Here is a 17570-nt window from a genome sequence, read left to right as displayed (position 1 = left end):
TATTTATTATATTAATGCCTAAAGACCTTTTCAAGGTTAGCAATTCTATTGTAGTAGATAGTGAATAAATAGGAAAATAAAAAGACAATGTGTGCCCTGGAGGCCATACCGTTGATAAATATTTGCTCAGTTGTTTAAAGAAATAATGTTCTGCACATTATTTCTTTATAATACACAGGCTTGTTTGAAGCTATTTATTTCAGCTGTCCACTGCAAGGGTTACCCTGCATCCTGCCTCACAGCCCACTTATTTTGTTCTCTAACTGGTTGACAAACCTTTTATGCAATAGAAAGATGAATGCTGAACAGTGAATAGCACATTTCCTAGAGGAATTTTTGGGCGAACAACCACCTGTGCTAAAAACAGTGAAACACTGAGGACTCATAAATATTCACAAAAACATTTGACAGTTCTCCAAATGTTTGCAAATTAGCAACATGACTCTACAAATAAAGATGACACCATACATTTCTGGAAAAAAAATAAAATATATAGACACACTGTTCAATTTTGCACGCTTCCAGGTGCTTTCTGCTAACAAACCTTCTCTCTTTTGAATGATTTTTTCATCTCTCCTTAAAATAAATACTACCACATATGCCACTGTCAAACACTTCCCTGAAAACAGTGGTAGCACTCTTGGCTTGAGACAGAGATTTCCAGTGACACCACACATTTCAAACACAGTACCAAGCACAAGAAATATGGCCAGGGTAACATCTTTATAGAGATCTCCAACAGAGATGGTCTGGAATGGAAATTCTTCTCAGGAGGGCAATAATTCCAGGAATGTTGTTGTAAACCTGCTGACATCCATTCCTATTAAGGGAAAACATGCATTGAAATTCTTTCCCCTTCTGGAAACAGCTGTACACAGACACCCATTTTTTCTCAACATGTCCAGAAAACAGCAGTAGCCAACACAGACCCTTGAGTATCCAAGCAATTAAACCCACTGCAATTAGAAATAGGCCATTTAAGATAATAGCATTTTTGAGAGATGAAAAAAGCCACAGGTGGTAAATCATACACTGAAAAGATTTGCTAAACACGCCAGAAGACCAAAGATTTGTAATTGCATACTTTCTTGATTGAACAGTGGGGATATAAGCACATCTCCTTCAAAAGAACTCAACAGAAAAGGCAAAGAATAATCTGAGATGGCAGTGTAACACAAACCCATCTCTGAATAGACTGATTCAGACAAAGTTATAAACAGTACAAGCAAAAGAGAAAATAACTTGTGTGATTACAACAATATATTACTAGTGATAACAAAGCAGAAATAGTTCAGTGAAATGAAACTTTTAAAATACTTCTAAAGACAAAAGAAAAAAAGGTTGAAATGCAGAATATTAGACCTTCTTAAATTTACTTGCAACTCAGAAGCAGAAAGATTGCACCCTATTTATAGGACATCACAAAAGTGCATGGCTTCTTTTCTATGATATATAAGCAATTTCGGACTTTAAAGAGCTTACAGTCTAAGCATCAGATTTCTCAAATTATACCATTAGTCAAAAAGTTTATTATCCTGAATACTCCTTTTCTGAAACTTAGCTTTAACTCACCTACTGCTCCTTTTTTGTTAGTGTTCATGGAAAAAGATGACACAGAGCATTCTTAGATTGATGCTATGATTTCACAATGGACACCACTCTATGCTAGAAATTAAGTAATCAATACTGTTCCCCAATTACAGGTGAGATTGACACAGTAGAATGTTAAAACAAATAATAATCAAACTATAGACTAAAATATTAATTTCTTTATCTAATGTAATATTTATATTTTAAATTAAATATTTTACTTTTTAACTAGAAGAGTTTTTTTCTCCCTTTACATATTGGTGGAACCTTCTTTGGACTTTGTAGCCCTGGTCTTACCAGAGTGAAAAAATCACTGGTGTATTTATGATACAAAATCCTAATCAAAATTGCTGAACAGAGAGCTTGCTCTCCTATGCTTTACACGAAAAGGAAACGAGATTTTCCAATGTAGTAACAACCTAGAACATTCCAGTTAACATTGTTAGCTGTATCAGAGGACGCTGGCAACTTGAAAAATGAGGAGTATAAACAAACAGAGAAATCAGTGGAAACTCTTATTTTTGAAAAAAAAAAATCAAATTAACTCCATGTTGCAGTTAATCAGATATTACTTGAATTTTATACATGAATGTGACACTGAAAGTTAGTTTACTGTGTAGAAGGGAAGAGTTATCACATTGTTATCACACCCCATCTTCTCAGGCCCTTCGGAGTTTTTTCTACTGCTATTCATTCCTTCCTTTTCTGCATTTTATTTTCTTCTTTTTTTTTTTTTTCCCCCAAATGAAGTTTCACATAATTTTGTCTTTGAGAAAGCCCAGTAACTGGCTTTTTAAGGAAGAATCATTCATGGACATGAGAACATGGACCCCAGGGGAGTTGAAAAACAAGTCACCTGAAAAGAATTTGAATTCAGTCCACTTATGAAGAAATGCTGATATTATCTACTTCTTGAAAAGAGTCTTCTGTGCAGACCAGAAAGTGGAGGAAGTAGAAAGCTTTCTGACTATTGAATGTTTCCCATTTATCGTGGTTTCTGTGATATCCTGGCAGAGATTGATTTATAAAGCCAGTGGTCCTTAGTAGTTGCTAGGAAACAGTGCTCTGCACTCCATCTGCACACGAGGGGATGTGCAGCTAGAAACTGTGGTTTCTAGTGGAGTAATTCTTCTGACTTCAACCTTGCACAGAGAAATATCATTGTATGGCTTCCCCAGAACAACACAAACAAGTTTTAGTCCTGTGTGCATACATTGTGGCTAAAACCAAACTCACCTAAATGGAGTACTTAATAACTTTTCCCCTCAGGTCAAATGACCTGGTACAGATTCAGAATTTATTCATTACCGAAATTTTGAAAATCCAGGGATAAGCTGTCAGGGAATTCCTGGGTCGTCTATCCAGTCCTTTATTTATTTCTGGCTAGCTCCATAGTCACTTCCTTACATTTATCAAGCTCCATTTAAAAAAAAAAAAAAAGACAGGATTTTGTGCACAACAAATTCCCCTGGTAAATAGTAGTCCTCTTTCAATGTGTAACATAAATTTATTTATGGATTTTTGGGCGGCTGGATGTTGTGAACATTTTAGTTTCAGCTAAACATCTTTCTTGTCCTTTTTTTACTGGATCAATGCATTTATAGACAGTGGTCTTATTTCCTCTAACTCTGCTTTTGTTTGACTAACTAAACCCCACAAAAGCCCCTTGCTCCTGTACCAAGAGTTCTCTTTTCCCGTTGCACTTTTCTGTACTTCTTTCTTTGAATTTTTCTTTCTTGAATGTTGATGAACATAAAAAATTACTCCAAGTAACATATGACAATACATGGGTTCTTTCCCCTCTCTACTGGAAATACTTCTGATACTGCCTAGTGTATGAATTTGGTTTTGTTTGGGTTTTTTTGGTGGGGTTTTTTTTTTTTCTGGTCACACCAGTGGCTCAGAGACATCCTGTGGCTGAAAAATACAAAACCATCTATTTTTTCTCTTTTTCTACCCGTTCTCAGTGGGTAGCAACTGTTCTTGTTATTCGTTCTTTAAAGAATCACCTTGGGTTTTGTTTTAGTTTATTTAATTCCACTCTATAGGTGTTGTCTTCAAGTTAACCAAATTTCTACTGAATTTGCCCTGTTGATATGCTTTGTACCTTCAACAAATTTAATTATTGCACATTGACTTCTCGATCACTAATAAAAGTAATTAAGGAACATCTTTAGGAATCTTGTTTTAGAGTGCTAGTTTGTCTTTCAGTATAATCCATCACTGCCTGCCCTTTGAGGAGTTCTTTGTACTAATTCTCATGTCAAGGAATACATAACCACCATATGAAATATTTTGCTAAAGAACAGTTACGTTACAGCTACTCTGTTTCTATTTTTCCCTTGGGGTCAGAAAAAAAAACCAAACCACAAAACAGTCATTAAAGAAGTCTAAAACCTGGTCCCCTTTAGTAAACTGATATTGTATTTTAGGAAATTGTCTATTACTCCCCATGGTTTTAATTTTACCTGAAATAGTGCACATCAGAATAGGCCTGTGGCTGCCTAGCTTACCTTTTAGCATGCTTTTCTAACTGGCTCTTGCTGGCTCCATTCAGACGGACATACCAACTTGTGGAGCTGTTTCCACTTTCTATTATCCTGTTTCCCATAAACAGTCCTGCTATCACATTTCTGTTCCACCTGCTTGTCTTCAGAGGTAGAGAAAAAGCATTATTTGTTGGGGGACCATCCCTGCACTAGCCTCATATAGTATCCTTATTTTTTCTTCCTAACTCTTGATTTATTATGATTCTAACTCTTTATTCTGATTCCTCATGGTCTAAATTATCCCAGTTCACATTCTCGTCCTTCACTTTCAATCCTCCAAGTTCTGGTTTCTTTTTCTGAGACAATCCCTTCTGACTCTGATCTTGAACATCTTTTGACAAATTTCAACAACCAGATTAGCAGAATTATTTTTCTACAGTGGTCTGGAGTTCTATTGCCTAAAAGTATAAATTTCAAACCAGCACTCTATCCCAATTCTGTGTCTTTGCTGCTCAGGGTGAGTTGCTATGATATAGTTCTCTCCTTTACAACCTAACACCCCAACTACCAACTTGTCTTTGTAAATACTGCTATTTCATTTAAACTGGAATTGGATCAGTTCTGACATCACCTAATAGTGCATTAATTTCTCTATTACTTTCTGTATAATAACTTTGCAATTTGCCCATCACCAGCTTGAAATACTAGGAACTCTTAGCAGTTCCATTAGCTTCTTCAAATAGGAGGTTTTTAATCTCTGCTCTGAAAAATTACTAGATTCTTCTGTGGATGTAACATCTGTTCTCCAGTCTATGAATGTGGAATTTAAATTCTCCCATAATGATACAATCACCAGGTAGCTTTATCTCTCTCATGATGCTAAAGTAACCCCAAGTTCAACATTCATTGTAGAACTCATTCCCTTTCCCACTACATTCTGACATAAGCTGATCCTGTCTTATCCATACTATTAATTAACATTTCTTTACTGCCAGACATATTCTTAATATATAATGCTACCACATTATCTTTGCAATTCTTTATGTATTCCTTTCACAGTGTGCACCCTGTAGTACTTGCACTCCAGTTGCAATCAGTATTCTATCATGTTTCTGTTATCCCTCTAATATCCTGTTTCATGTCATGGATCAATAAGCCTCACTCCTTCCATCTTTGTGTTCAGGTAGCTTTGTTTCATCTGTGACTGCCACCTTGCTTCACCTTGGTTTTGTAGCTTCCCTACCCAAAGCATTGGAAAGAGCTCCCCAGCCAGTTGTGTACCATTTTGGAGGTGTTAGCCAGGATCAAGTGCAGATCATAATCGGGGGAACAGAAAGACAAAAGTGTGTCTGTTAATTCTGGGAAAATACAAGCTGCCTCTCTGTAAACACATCCAATACATAAGCACCAGGGAAAGGAAGAGCTCTTTAGTCTAAAAGCCAATACTGGCACAAGTACAAATACAAGTACAAATACACCCAAACTGGCTGTGAATACATTTTTACTGGGCATTTTAAGAAACTGTCCAATTCCCAGAGCAGTGAAGTTCTGAAAAAGACACTGGGAAGGCTGTTTGAATGAAAACCTCTGAGCCTCTTCAAGCTGAAATCAGTCCATTTATTAAAAGTGATCTAACATCACTGTTCAAGAGAACAGAAACTCTACTCATGACCCACAAGCTTGCTTCCAGTCCTATGTTTTTTCCTATTATAATACCTATTAACAAATCAACATTTTCTCTTCAAATTTGATTGCTTAAACAATCTGTCAACCAGTGCAATGATTTCTTCTTAGAAGAGGGTATGCTGTGGTGAGGAGCTTGATCAGCTCAGTCCTGCATCTCACCTCAGAAAAAGCTTTAAACATAAGCTGTTATGATAAAAAAAAAATTGCAAGCATCGTTGACTTATATTTAGAAGTATCTGCATAACAACACACACAAGTCTGTTACCCCTTGAAAGTATTCTGAGCAAAGATAAGCATATGTTTACACAGACTTTAGCCTGCAAGCTCTTCAGGGCAAGGAGTCTGCCTGTATATTTATTTTTTTTTAAACAAAGTACACATCAATACAAGCAACCACAAATTTAGATTACTACTGTTGATGGCCAGTTAGGAGTTACTTTATTAACCTCTGACATGCAAGAAATTACTAGCAGGTACTCAGACCTTTTTCAGCAGTGAGAAATCTGAAATACTGTGCACTGGGCCTATTTCTTACACCCACAGCAGGGGTGTAAATATTCACAGTCATTTGAGCATCACTTAAGCAACAGCAATAAAGACCCTGGACATTTTGTGAGAATTAACGACTGCTGACAGTGTTAATAGCCTGAGGTGGAACTTTGGGCCATTAAACCCAACTGGCCATTAAACTTCAAGAGAGGTCCAAGGCTGAGGTCATTATGACAGTTACAAATTCTAGGGGGAAGGTATTTTAATACATGCTGATTGAACAGTATTTAATCTGTAGTTTTGTAGGTAAAGCTGCAGACAGGGTAAAGAAACTACAGATCTCTAGATGCTGATGAAAACCTACAACCCTTCTTCATCCCAATGGAAAAGATTGAAAATGTCAATGTATCAGAAAATTCACAGCCAGGTTGAAAATGTGTTCAGCATTTGTAAAAGATTCACAAAATCAGGGAGATTCTAAAACTTTTGTTAAATAAACCCTGGACAAGCAATCCAGATTTCTCCCTAAGAATCACAGACCCTTGTATACAGACCCAGATACAAGGCAGGAGAAGGAAGGTGAGGTGCATATAGACACTTAAAGGGGTGAAATTCACGCAGATCCAGCATCCAGTTCTCTTTGAAGTCCCAGATGTATCTTGATGGTACTGAATGCACAGGCCACCTGCCAGCTGCCAGACCATGTGTAGTTTGCACACCATGCATTGCTGGCAGTGCACAGCTCTGCCACACACACGAGAGACACGATGAGATCTCCTGAGTGCTGACGAGGGGCAGCACTCACACCAGCTCAGGAGCTGCCCACCACATGCAGGGTTGTGGGTCAGAAGAAGAGACCTGACAGGAGCAAAGTACCCAGAGCACAGACAGAACTCAGGTCTCTAACACCCAGTTTAAAAAGGACACATAGCTAAGGACATACAGATGCTCTTTATACAAGCGAAAGAGTTAAGAGCAGTGAAAATTCCTTTATTTGTAGGTATTGAAGGGTGCTACTTTATGTGCCAATGGAGCTGCCATAATGGCTAGGAGCCTCTTAGAGAGCATCCCTAATACCCCACCTACTTACTCTCCAACTCCTGATTTGTGTCTTGCACTTTTTAGATGCTTCTATAAGACTGTCCAGCTCACTAAGCTGGCAGAAAGCTGGAGGGCGGGGGATATTGCCTTTTTTCTCATCTATTTATTTGGGAATCCATGGGAGAGCACACCCTGCAACCAGAAATTGGGGATGGAGAGACACCAACCATTTAGATCAGCGCACCCTCCGTGATACACCATTTCACATAGACAGAAAAAAAGTATTAAGCCACAGTGATTTGAAAAGCTTATCAAACAGGGCAGAAAAACCCCATAGAGAAATCTGTCTCTATGAACGACAATGACAGAATTCCCACCAGCCTCACTGAAGACATGATCTCCCAGATGTTCTTTGTCACATCTTGAGCAAGATTTCCTGCTAATTCCTAGGGGAGGACAGAATAGTACTAAAAAACTTGTGAAAGAAAAATAAAAATTTAAAAAAATAACTAAGTCAACATATCACTCTCAATTATTTGGAGCAATTAAACTGTAGAGACAAGTAGCATTTCTGATACACTCATGTCCACTAAAGAGAAAAACTGCTCACAATAGATCCTAATTCCTCAACTGTTTTAGCCATAGCAGTATTAGAAACAAGGCATGAAGTAGACTGTTGGCAAGGAGCCAGAGCATTCCTGGATTGTACATATGTTAGATGTGCCTGGCATTTACTGCAGCAGTACAAGAGCACCTCTGCAGTCAAGGGTCAGTGAGTATTTCTATATAAACAAAGGAGTCAAGGCTCTAATAGCTTTCTTGTTTCAGGAGTCTAAGTAAAAAATGCAAAAAGCCAGCTGTGTAGAGAAAATCTTCACAAAGAACACTACCAGACAATTTTAGTTCAGAGATCTTCCAACCTCAATTTTTTCAGAGCCAGGGAGAAAAAATAGCCTGGAATATTGTTTTTAAAGCTTTTAGTCTGCTAGCAGATAGTACAATTTTTTCCTCTGCGTGTTCAACCCATGAAGAGTTGTGGCATCCTTATACTCTCTGCCCTTGGTTCTCATCTTGTACAGAAATCACAAAGCACAGCTGCACATTTAGAGCAGGAGGTTATGGCTCATGCTTTCAGGAAAGGACTGGGAAAGGTTAATGCACCTGTCAGACACATCCTGATAGACAAACTTTATTTTGGCTTCACAGGTCAGCAAGCTACCTCCCTGTCAACAACATGTTAAACTGAGGTTCTGCAATGCCCACACAGCCAAGGGCAAGCAGATATTTATGTCAGATATTTATGTCAGATATTTGTGTCCTGGGCTGTGCTGAGTAACATGCCAGCACATCAGAACCTGTGCCAGGCTCTGCCCCCAGCTGGAGCTCTGGGTTTTAGGTGGTCTCCAGTGTGTGCTGTGCCAGAGCCTGTTAGGAGTGAGGCTAGCAAAGCACAACTAGTTGTTCATGATAAAAGAATGATTATTGGTGTGTGCCACTTGCACCAAACAGGTAACTGTTATGCCTGTACCTTGATTTTAATGAGATCAATCTGTTCTTTCCATCTAAAAAGTGAACAGAAAGAACCTAAAAGTGTTCTTTGGCCAGACATGACTGTGGTGGTGACTGAAACTGCTGTGACAGCTGCCTGTTTGAAGTAAGGATTTTATCATTTATATTCCTTCTTTCTCACGAAGCATTAACCCAGATTGTTACTAGGAATAGAAACAATATCATCACTGCTAATAGGCTTTTGGAGATCCAGCATCATGCCACTCAAATAAGCCATGCTTTCTGGGATATTTATGAACAAATCTAAAGCACTGGCACACCCACTGTAGATGGGAATTCATATTTTAAAGAATGAGCCAATTACTAAAGCATTCACTCTCTCAAGGAAAGGACAGGGGCCAAAGAGTTGCTGTGCAGTCTCTTCTCTCAGCACCAGTTCCACCTGTGTTAAGGAGCATTGCCTGCAGAAGGCAGGTTTTTAGAACATGTCACATAGGTGTACTAAGCAAGAACCATTAGCAAGCCCTTAAATTCTAGCTGAGACAGTGCCAATACCTGCTCTCCAAGGACATGTCATGGCTAGAAGAGAAGGAATGGATTCAAAAGTTCCCCATCTGCCCTCAACATGAAGAAAAGCTATAGATAATGGCCTGTGGTTTGCAGTTATCTGCTCCTAGTTCAGTACAATCAGGGGGATGCCACATATGCCACAAGCTGAGTGCAAGATGAAGCAATTAAAGCAGATACTTAAAAGCAGCCTAAGTACACTTAGCTTGGAGCCATCCATTACAACAAGCAATATATCAGACACCCTTCATTATCAGGAATCTGTCCTGCAGGTACTGGAATTTCTCCCACTTGCTTTATACTGGGTAAGAAGGTGAATTTTTCCCTGTAGTCCCATACAAAGGATCTTACACCAGTTCCCACTGAGACTCATAAGCATCCACTGCGAGACCAGGATCTGAACTTTGAGTAAGATTTATGGATATGTTCAGGCACTCCAGCTAAGTGTAATGGTGGGTGACCTCATGTAGATAACTAGCTACTGCTTGCAGCAACTCTCCTTATTAGCCTGTATCAACTTCTGGCTACCTTGTACTTGGACAATATTTTTAATACCATGTCACTGCATATCACATGCATAACATTTTAAGAAGCCACCAGTGTGGTAAGAGATGTTTATATTATGTTTGTTTCACTTTGATCTGCCCTCATTGCCTGTGATGCAGCAATGCAGCACTTACCTTCATTCTATGTTGGAGTGTCTGGACCAAAATCAGGTAACAGAACCTGAGGCTGTGAAAATATCTTTGGAGAGTGAGTTTGATTTTCTTCTCTGTGTCCTCTCTGTGGTGCTATAAATTTAAAGATTCAGAATCTAGATCAGAGGAAATACTATTGTTCCAGGACTAAAGCTGGGAAAGTTCAAGAAATTGAATGATCTGTAGTTTGGGGGCTTTTCCAGTACATTCTTCAAGGAGAACAAGTGAAAATGTTACTCCTTACCCCCTCTTGTGTGTTTTGTGTCTAGGACTAAGCTGTCTCTGAGGAGATTTATATGCATGCACTAAAAAATATCAATTTTTCTTAACAGCTGTAAATCTCATGATTACCTTCCATAATTTCAAGATCCTGCCAGCCCATTTTGTATGGAACACTCCTTGGCTTCCCCTTCCTGTTTTAGCTCTGTGCTGCTGGAAGTACAGGAAGGTCTCATGCAAGGTCTCCAAGTTGGTACCTTTAGAGGAGCTTTGGATTGGAAGAAATTGAAGTGCCTATACTTTCCTCTCTAACTTGGTTTCAATGATTATTCTTTCCATGGCAGTTCCCATCCTCAAATCTGGGTTATCTTGGTTCTTTGGATGTGCCTCTAGTCCTTAATATCCCTTCCAAAACAAGGCATGGGTGACAGTGTGTGTCCCTATCTAATTAAGGAAAACTTCCCTGCAAGGGCACCATTGTGGAGCTGGAGTGCACACACACAACTCTTTAGTGTTGGCTACCCACACATCTCCACCTCAGAGAACATCCTTCAAGGATGAGCTTCAGTAATACAGAGTGAAAGTTGTTCTGCTTTGGAGATGAAAGTAAAAGTTCATGTGTGGTGCCCAGGCTGTGCACTGCTGATTGTTGCTTAGCAATGAAATGTGCAGCACATGATGATAGTGCAAAGATACCAGAGCATTTTTTTGAAAAGGAAAAAGGAAAGGTATAAAAAGGTCACACTAATAATCATGAGAGAAATGGGAACATTATCAGATGCAGCAGCTAGAGAGGAGGTCATACTCCCCAGCCTGTCTGTGAAATATTCTTTCCTCATTTACCTCCAACTCTGAGGGACAAAAGCAGAGGAAAATTCAAAGTGTTTTGTTCCCACTCCTGCCTTACTGTTAGCAACCCCATTCCATTTTAGCACACTGGAACAGGATTTTCTTTGTGCTTTTTTTCAGTGTAGGCTTGCTCCTGGGTTAAAGCGAAAAAAGCAAAGAATCTGCCACATTACACTGAAACAATGGCTTTAGAAAGGAAAACATTTACTAGTATAGATGAAAACACAAATACTATTTTCTGGCTAGAGCAAGATATACCATTAATAATGTTCTAGCAGGATCCCAGAGGCAGCTAAATAAAACAGAAAGGCCAGGCTGAGCTAGGCAAGCAGCTTATGATCACAGCTGTACTCCAGCCCCAGTAGAAAAAAATTAAAGGAAAAGAACTGACATCCTTCACAAAGCAGAGTACAGAAGAAATGTGACTTGTGGCCTTTTGTTAATACAGTATCAACTTTAATTGAACCTTCAGGCTTTGATTCAAGTCAATATATCTGGAGCTTCCTTGAACAATAAATCTTGATGTTAACTACAGTAGAGGTCAATCTCTTTCTAATATATGCTTTGCAATGCATTTAAAATGGAGCTATAGTATGTAGATGGTGAATTATTCATACACACAAACTGTTAATGAATAAGTCAATATACAGATAAGATTTGGGGCCCTTAATATTAACAAGAAGATTTAGCTCTGCAAGAAGACAGGTTCCCAAAGATAGTCTGACACAATGACTCACCTGTTCACCCATTCCATTTGTTTTTACCTCATTTTTTACCTCATCTGAGTCCATTTTTAGACTGAAAATTTGCATTCTGAGACTTGGAACTTGGGAACATGCCTCTCCCATGTTGCACACACCATACAGGAGGGACTGAGACTTCCCCATGGCTTGGAGGAAGCTGTGGTTTGCAGAGCTGCCCTGCCTGGAGGGACGATGTGTTCCTGACAAAGCTCACCTCACCCAACCTCCCCCAACCTCCCCACATCTCTCTTTGTCTCTGTGGCAGTGTCAGCAAACTCTGGTGGCTCTCGCATTCCTGCACCACCCCAGGCAGCTGGATGAAGGACTGGAACTGAAGCTGCAAATTCTTCCCTCCTGCCTGCCAGCTGTGAGAGGGAAGAAGGCGGACAGACCCCAAAGACCACTGGCACTGCAGCCACCAGAAAGGAGGCTAATTTCATGTCCTGAAGCTTACCTAGGCCTACTGGGCTCACAATTCAAGGATACTCCATAAATCATGGCGCTGATGGGCATGACTGCTTGGCTCATAAGGTCTGAGAGTGGGAGAGAGATTACAGCCTGCCTCAAACAGGAGACAGGGCTATGTGATGGTGGGCACAGGTGAGTCTCCCATGTGAATGAGTTGCCATTTTATAATGTAGCCTGGTGCCTCATAATAGCAAAACCATTAGCCTCAAAATTAAAGATCATGTAAAACAGCATGGCTGGAATTAAACCTTTTGAAAGCAAAGGAAGTGACCTCCAATTCCTCTGTGATACACAGTCAGTCCGGTCAATCCCTGCTCATACATACTGTTAGAGAATATCACACAGTCATCTTTGAGACACCTTCATGAAAAGAAAGGGGACTGAAGCCATTTTATGAAAATTGAATTAGTAGTATTTAACGTATGGTGCAGGAAAAGAAAAAAGCAAGGAAACTAGTGAGATACAACTTTAGGCAACATGTTACCAGAGAAACCCAGTCACAGTTTGTCAATACAGAAGACATGGGCAAGCCTGTGGCTGTTGACTACAAGACATGTTAGAATACATGCAACAAGAATGAGGGTTCTGCTTTAAATGAGATATACCTTTTTTCACTCCTCAGTGAGTATATATCTTTTCCAATAACATTCAAGGAAGTTGGTAAGCACTTCAGTAAGAGAATGTGTCAGTGTTTGCCAAGTGTCATTCAGATGTGAGAGAGATTTAACCATTTAGCACAGTTCCCCTGTCCCATTCAATCATTGGACTTGCTTGTTACAGCTGACAGATTCTGAACAAATGTCTTGACAGAAGGATCCCCACTGGTACTGCTGCCGAGTCAATGAGACTGCCTTATCAAAGGAGAAAAACAATTAGGGATGCAAACTTCATTTCTCAGACAGCAAGAACTTGCTGTGGTGAATATCAGCTGCAAAGCTTTACTTGGGCCCTAGCTAGATTTAAACAATCTATTGTAATTTTACTCAAATACAAATATGTGATTTTTGTAATGCAATCTGTTTTTTTCCTGCAATGCAATCTAACCCACTCTCTCAGTGAAAAGTGCAGAGATCAAAGAGAACAGGAATCACCACTTTGATTTCTTAGAAAAAGTATTTTTTCAAATCCTAGCATGGTTCTTTGGTATGTTTGGCCACTGAAGTGGCAGCTTTGGGTGGCCAACAGCTTCCTGCAAATGTCCATCTGTAGTCCTTGGGTCATGGAAAGCAACTTTCAAACAGAGGAGCTTTGCTCTTCCTCTCTTCCATCTCCAATATGCTTCTGTCAAAAGCTCCCACCACCTCCAGTTTGAAGGATTTTTCTGGATACTTGCAAGGATAATGTCTGTATTTTTTTTGTTCATGACAGCATCTTATTTCTTTCTGCATAAAAACCACATTACCACAGTTGTCTAGAAGAGTAAACTATGTAAAAAGAGTTGGAAAACATCAATAAAATTAATATCTGGGTTTGCTGCCTATTCTGCTCCCTTCAGCTGAATTCTTCACACAGATTTTATATTCTGATTTAACCATCGTTCCTGAAAACCCCAAGAGACAAAAACACTGCTGTGTATCAGCAACCAGACTTCTCTGGGTGTCAGCATAGTTATTCTGAGGGAGAAGAAGGCACTGATCTCTTCTCTGTGGTGACCAGTGACAGGACCCGAGAATGGCCTGAAGCTGTGTCAGGGGAGATTCAGCTAGGACATCAGGAAAAGGTTCTTCACCCAGAGAGTGTTTATGGGAATACTGAAGCATAGGTCTGCAAAAGATCACACAGATCATTAAGTCAAGTTCCCAGCAATCGAGAACAATATGGAATAACTGTTTAGTCTGTAGACAAAATATATAGGACTATAGCAAGCTTCAAGCTTCTAGGACCATAGTCCTTCTGAGTCTGCTGTTCCTGAAACATCTGTTTCACAAAGCCCTGCTCATCAGAGACAACAAATTATTTCTCAGCACTCTGTCAAACTAAAAGTCTGTAATTAAACTAAAAACTAAAGGACCAGAGGTATATGAATCCACCAAAGGTAAATACAAGGGTAGATCACTGATAAAAATATCCAAAGTCCCAAATAGAAGCCCCTAATAATGCTATGGAGTATATTGGAAACAATGAGTACAAGAGTGTGTAAAACACAAACAAGACAAATAGCTTGATATTACAATGAAGTTGGTAAATTTTTTTCAGAATGCTCTCAACGTAATGACAAATCCACATCAAAATTCCATCTCAACAGCTTTCAGGAGTAAACTATAAACGGATTTTCATTTAGGAACACTGTAATCTTCGCTCCTTATTCAAATTATATAGAATTAAACACCCTACGCTCTAGAAAGCTTTGAAAGATTTTTACTGAAAATCTTCAGCTCCCTCTTTAATCAGTATGCCCAAGTAAATCATGTACCCTCACAGCCTGATCTCTGCATCTCTCCTTGGGTTGAGTTAGGGTCTGGCAGACAAGGGTAACACTGTCTCAGACACAGGGATGCTTCATCTACTGGATGAAGTAGGATGCTGACCCTGTACTATTAGCTCTTGATTTATTTGTGCATCAAGAGCTAATAGCACAGGGTCAGCATCCTACCTATGCTTATCCATATGGGAGTCTGGTTATGCATATAATGTCCAGCAGAGCAATAAGAGCAAGGGTCATCTTGAGGAGTTCAAAAGCATTTGAACTTAAGTTGGAATATAATAAAATTTGTTAGTTATTGAAAATTGTTGGTGTGCAATGGCTTTTCTGGGGCCTCCTAGTATGTAAAATGACTTGATTGTTCCCCAGCCTAGATCCTGTTGGTAAGGATTGTGGATCTCTGAAAGTAGCTTGGCCTTTGTTAGTCTGACCTGCTCAGAGTCAGGAGAGGTAAAAAAATTACTAATGTCTCTTTCTTTGACTCATTCTGTAAAAATAGATATGCTAGCTGGCTCTTTCAGTGAAAATTAATTTTCTTCTAAAACTAGCTGCAATACCATGTCAATGGGTTTGCAGAGCAATGCTTCCAGATGTAAGTGATGCTGCAAACCTGTCCCTGCTAGGGACAACCTGGGGTTTGGAAAGGACACTCTAGGCTCCCAAGTTCAGTTTGTTTCTCTGAGAAATGAGCAGGAGGTCAGTGTTCTGGTGCTCCAGTCGCACATGGCAGCCCACTGATGCCCTCCTCCATGTCCCTTGCACTTTATGCAGCAATTTCTGCTGAACACTGCCCCTGACTGAGCTACCAGAGCTCTGGCTGTTTGCTCTCAGCTGGATACAAGGACTGAGGAAAACGGGGAAGATTTTTCTAGGCATTGCACACAGGCTCTTGCTCTGCTTGTGCATTTTATTTGACTGTGTCACGCAGTCCCTCACAGCATTCCCACCTCTCCCATTGCAGTGACGATTTAGTTTCCTGGCTGCCTGTGCCAAGCAGCCTGCTGACAGACACAGGTCAGTGGGTGAGATAACTAGCCACCCCTCGCTGAGACAGAGGCAGAGAAAGACCTGATGAGCTATACATATGTATCTACATGCCAGGCATATTATGCCACTCTGTAGGTTTCCTACTCTAGCCTCTGAACCTCTCTTTTCCATTTTGCTGGCACCTGCCTCTGTTGTTTCGACAGATCTTGCCTGGAGATTTGCTGTATAAATTTTTTCACGAATGAATTCTTAAAAATTATGTAGTAGCTAATCAAATATTACAAAGTTTTGATACAGATGTGTTTTCTACCCCCTGACTATGCAAAAACTTCATTATCTCCTTCATCCTCAGACTAGACTGTCCACAAAGTGCTTCTGATTTGGGGGGCTTCCAGATTCTTCAAATTTTCTTACCCAAAACATTTCAGTGGTCCTCTGTTGCCCTGATTACAAGGAGGACTATGTATTTCCTCGCAGATACATGGCTAGAACTGGTGATTTATGCACGGGCCTCATGTTTTTGTAGAGCATTTTGCTTGACTGAAAGTAGCTCAACTTGTTAATATCATCTGCTTAGAAGTTTGCATGTTAAACTCTTAGATATTGTGTTCTATTTTCAAGACAGATTAAACAGAACTATTCAGAGAGTATTCAGAAATTATAAGTTTCAAAGTCAAATGAGAAATTATTTATTAAAGAGTAAAATACGGACATTATTATGAATTTCAACATTGCATACTAATGCAATGTAACTAGCTAACTAGCTGAAGGAGAGATGATCCTGTTTGTAATGGAAAAATTAAATCCTGGGCTAGAGGGAATTTTATGCATGAAGAAGGCGCGGGGGGAAGGTACACTTCTAAAATTTGCTGAGGAATTCTTTGCAGAAAAGATCCAGAGTGGAGTGTCATATAGGGGCTGTGTAACCTTGAAGACTTAGGTAATAGAGAGAATTTAATGAAAGACATGATAGATCATGCCTGTAAAAATACTCTATTACAGAAAAAGTTTCTGTTAAAAGCCGGTATCATCCCTAATAGAAATGAGAGAAAAGAGATAAACTTGGATATACTAGGTGAGTGCATGGTGACTGTGAAGGGCCAGTATATTATGGAAATAAAAAGACCCAAAAGGAATCTGTGGATATACCGGTATTTTCAGCAGGGTCAAGTTCCAGTAAGGAAAATTCATCCTGGTGGACTTACAGTGCCAGACCTTTATTCCACAGACACAAGGCTGACCCAGGATTAAATGGGTACATAAGACACAAGGCTGACTCAGGATTAAATGGGTACATACCCACCTGAACAAACTTCATGCAGAAATTAAAAGGCTTCTAACTGTGAGAGGAGTGGATTCCTGGTATCACCTCTGAGTGAAGAAAGGGAAATAACAAACAACTCAGTTATTTTTATGATGCAATGACGAGTTCTGTAGAAGGATTATTCAGAGCTCTATAAGGTCAGTGATAAGAGGGGTTAGGCTCAATATCAAATGGTCATCTGTATCCTCTACCTTTTGATCTATAAATCACCATACGTACTTACAATTGCTGCCTCCTGCTGCCTTCAGTCCTGTTGTGCATGGAACACTCCGCAGAAGTGATCCTGTCCTAAAATTCAAAGCTGAGATGCTTTCATCAGTTCTCATTTTACACAACACCTGTGTTCCACCAGAGACAGGAGGACACTGAGGAAAAGAATCCTCAGAGTTTAACATTGGTAGGACTGGATCAGGAGCACGGGACCCACTTGATGCAAATCCTCTGATCCTGGCTCAGTTTGTCAGTAACACCAAGGATGTGGGTTTGACC

The sequence above is a fragment of the Catharus ustulatus genome, chromosome 4, assembly GCF_009819885.2.
Source record: "Catharus ustulatus isolate bCatUst1 chromosome 4, bCatUst1.pri.v2, whole genome shotgun sequence".
NCBI classification, from domain to species: domain Eukaryota; kingdom Metazoa; phylum Chordata; class Aves; order Passeriformes; family Turdidae; genus Catharus; species Catharus ustulatus.
This window is presented reverse-complemented; position numbering follows the sequence as displayed.